The sequence below is a fragment of the Ailuropoda melanoleuca genome, chromosome 9 (genome assembly GCF_002007445.2).
Source record: "Ailuropoda melanoleuca isolate Jingjing chromosome 9, ASM200744v2, whole genome shotgun sequence".
In the NCBI taxonomy this organism is placed as follows: domain Eukaryota; kingdom Metazoa; phylum Chordata; class Mammalia; order Carnivora; family Ursidae; genus Ailuropoda; species Ailuropoda melanoleuca.
In genome coordinates, this window is record NC_048226.1 from 81,204,203 (window position 1) to 81,208,851 (window position 4,649).

The following is a 4,649-nucleotide window of genomic DNA, read 5'->3' on the forward strand; positions in this document are numbered from 1 at the left end:
TATCCTAAAGCCAACTGGCAAGGGAACCTGGGAAATACAGTTTTTAGAGGTCAGAGCCTGAGATACAGAACAAATAAAGGAACGGTAAATGGGCAATGATGGACATATCTTCCTCTCCAAAAATGTGTTTTCAATGCTGAATATATTCTGGTTATCCTCAAAAGGGTTTTGTTTGTTTGTTTTTAAGCTAAAGGGTTTGTTTAAATTGAGATATAATTGACATAAAACATTATATTAGTTTCAGGTGTACAACATAGTGCTTTAGTATTTGTAAATACTGTGAGATGATCACCACAGTAAATCTAGCTAGCATTCCTCATCACACAGTTACAATTTTTTTTCTTGTGATGGGCACTTTTAAGATATATTCACTTAGTGATTTTCAAATATACAACACAGTATTATTAGCTGTCGTCACCATGCTATATGTTATATCTCCATGACTTATTTACTCAATAACTGGAAATTTGTACCTTTTGACCCCCTTTATCCAGTTTGGTGACAGAGGCTTCATATGGAGACAACCTCAATATTATTATGCAAAGTGAGAATTCTAGTGGAAGATGGTGCCAGAGCTCAAATGGGAACCATCAGATATCTTCAAAAACTTTAACACTAAATGTGGAGGAAATCAAGTATTCTAAAGAAAAAGACTTGCTGAGGATTAGGACTGAATGGAGAAGATCAACAGGATTTATGTTCCCAAGAATTCTCTCTAGGCTTTTCTCTTCTACTGTTTTCTGGGAGTTGGAATAGATACATGAAAATGAGACTCTTCTAATGTGTTGAAAAAAAAGCCCTACCATTTTTTTTTTAAAACAAGGACTTAATATGTCAAACATGTAAAATGAGTTTGTAAACATTAGCTCATTTAATATTTACAATAAATTTGGTTGAAAAAGCACTCATCGACCACTTTACACATGGTAAAACTGAGCCTTGAGCTTAAAGAATCTTGCCCAAGATCACACATCTGATAAATGCTAAAGCCAGAATACAAATCCAAGTCTCAGACTCTACAAAGTCCATACTCTCAACGCTTAGATGTAGGCTAATATATGTGTGAAAAATTGGTAAATTGTTATTGGATAGGAATGACTTTTTCCAAGTATATGTGACCTGTGTGTGAGCAGAAGTATCATGCTTACTTTTTATCCTCAGGTTCCTTGTCTTTTCACGAAGACACTGCCTTTTTTGGTCATAGATGTAGGACTTTGTTAGAGGATCCTCAAATTTTATATTTAAGATTATATAGAAAAATCATTCTTCCCTTAGCAACTAGAACTATGTTGAAAAGGGTCATTAAGCATCTCACTTGGATCCATATTACCCATTTAAGAGCCTAGATGTGTAAATCAACAGCAGTTTTTGAGTACATGCAATCGGATTGAGCCCATAGCTTTCACAGAAAAAAAAATTCTTTCTTATTTAATACTTAATGAAAGCTAGTTTAGTACAGTCTCTATGGATATAGCAAAAGTAATTACTTCACTAAAAAAACAATTTGGCTAAAAACTAGAAAAAATGAAACATTATTTTCTTCATACACTATATTTGTTAAAACAACATTCTTTAATACTTCAGCAAAATGAATATAAATATTCTAAGTTCTAAAGGTAAAACTGATATTTCCCAATGGTAGTCTTTCTTAAAGTAGTTCCTTTCTTTTTGGTCATATGTTTTAATACCCCAAATGATATCCATACTAAGAATGTTATATAAAGTTGACTTCTCATCTCTTAAAATTTCCTTTAGCAATCAAATATTTGAAATATCTGAAAAACTGATTCTTCTCTGGCTATTCAGCTTTTATTACCATCTTTCCTTTATTCTTTAACAAGGTTTCAATAATACCTATAACATTCCCTACTGTGACATATAATAGAAAAGCAATTGGCCTTTTATTTTGTCTTTTCCACCTTTCTTACCATGTTTAATGGTGAAATAATAATTTTAGCTATCATTAAATTGTGTTTTGAATGTATAAACTGATATTTTGCTTACTCCTTCCCTCGAGTTATTCATGTACAGTAGACATCTAAATACTTTTAAAACAAGCCTAATAATTCCTTAAAGAAATCAAACTGGAACCAATGCAGACAAATCACTAGGAAAATTATGTAGGTGTGGCTCATGTCTAACCTGCAGTCATTATGTTAAATCATGATGTCTGGGGCAGCTGGTTGAATATATATATATTAAACATAAATTTTCTAAGTGACACCACTTCTAATACACTGTGATTTTACTTTTCTGAACTTCAAGTCTTATTTCATTAGAATGACTCAAATAACTATACTATAAACTCACATAAATTTTCATCGAATTTCAGGTTTATGGAACATGTCACCTAAAAGATGTAAAAGCTGTATTGTTCTCATTTCTTTTTTGTGTTTGTGCCTGCTATTTAAAATCCAAAGACCTATACTTGATAGAAATGGAAGGTAAAGTACTGAATGTGAACATAGTAGAAATCTAAATATGAACAAAATTACCTTGTATTCCACTTAAATGACTGCATCATGTTTTTATTAAACGATTAAGAGAGATGAATGTATTTCAGGATGTGACTAATCTTTCCGTGAATACAGAATATAGAATAATTTATATATTTTCCCTTTAAACTAATATTAATTCAGAGGTTATGCTACATATATTATTTTCCACATAATACTCTAACAAGTGATTGAAATTCAATAGGAAAATGCAATTTTTTATTGAGGTATAATTGCCATAACTATAGTTTCAGGTATACAATGTAATGATATTTGTATACACTGCAAAATGATCACCACAATAACTCTAGTACTACTTATCACCAAAGTTACAAATATATATATATATTTTTTGTGATGAGAACTTTTACAATTTACCCTCTTGGAAACTTTCAAGTATACACTATAATATTATTGACTATAGTCAATATGCTGTACATTACATCCCCATGACTTATTAATTTTATAATTGGATGTTTGTACCTCTTGACTCCCTTCACCTTTTTTGCCTACCGTCTAACCTCCATCCCCTCTAGTAACCATCATTATGTTCTCTGTAACTATGAGTTTTGTTTTGTTTGTTTTGTTTTTTAGATTCCACATATAGGTGAAATCATATGGTATTTGTCTTTTTCTGTCCAACTTATTTCATTTAGCTAATTCTCTCAAGGTCCATTCATGTGTTTGTAAATGACAAGATTTAATTCTTTTTTATGGCTAAGTAGTTTTCCATTGTATATATATTCACCACATCTTCTTTATCCATTCATCCATCAACAGACACTTAGGTTGTTTCCATATCCTGGCTATTATAAAAATGCTGCAACAAACATGGAGGTGTATCTATCTTTCAGAATTAGTGTTTTTGTTTTCTTTGGATAAATACCTAGCTGTGGAATTTCTGGATCATATGGTAGTTCTAATTTTTTGAGGAATCTCCATACTGTTTTTCACAGTGGCTGCATGAATTTACATGGCCACTTACAGAGCACGATGGTCCTCTTTCCGTCACATCTTCACCAACACTTGTTATTTCTTGTTACTTTGACAATAGCCATTCTAACTGGTATGAGGTGGTATCTACTGTGATTTTGATCTTGCATTTTCCTGATAATTGGTGATGTTGAGCATCTTTTCATGGGCCTGTTGGCTATCTGTGTCTTCTTTGAAAAACTGTCTATTCAGGTCTTCTACCCATTTTTTCATTGGACTTTCGTTTTTGGTTTTGTTTGCTATTTAGCTTATGAGTTCTGTACCTACAGCAGATATTAACCCTTTACAGGATATATGATTTGCAAATATTTTCTCCCATTCAGGAGATTGTCTTTTCACTTTGTTGATGCTTTCCTTTGCTGTGCAGAAGCTTTTTCGTTTGATGCAGTCCCATTTATTTTTGCTTTTGTTGCCTTTGCTTTTGGAGACCAGTCCAAAAAATCATTGCTGAAACCAAGGTCAAGGAGCTTACCACCCACATTTTCTCCTAGGAGTTTTCTGGTTTCATTTTTACATTCAAGTCTTTAATCCATTTTGGATTGATTTTTGCATAGTTTAGTATCGCTCTTTTGCATGTAGCTGTCCAGATTTCCCAACATTGCTTATGGATGAGATTGTCCTTTTCCTGTTGTGTATTCTCACCTTATTTGTCATAAATTAATTGTGGGTTTATTTGGAGCTCTCTATTCTGTTCTATTGAACTGTGTGTCTGTTTTTATGCCAATACCATAGTGTTTTGATTACTATTACTTTGTAATATAGTTTGAAATCAGAACGCATGGTGCCTCTAGACTTTGTTTTTATTTCTCAAGATTGCTTTACCTATTTAGGGTCTTGTGGTTCCATACACATTTTAGGATCATTTGTTCTATTTCTGTGAAAAATGCTGTTGGAAATTTGATAGAGATTGCGCTGAAATCTGTACATTGCTTTGGGTAGTATGGACATTTTTTTTTATTTTGATGTGTTTCTAATATATTATAAAATATTTCTTTTTTTTTTTAATTTTATTTTATTATATTGTGTTAATCACCATACAGTACATCCCCAGATTCCGATGTAAAGTTTGATGCTTCATTAGTTGCGTATAACACCCAGTGCACCATGCAATACGTGCCCTCCTTACTACCCATCACCAGTCTATCCCATTCCCCCACCCCC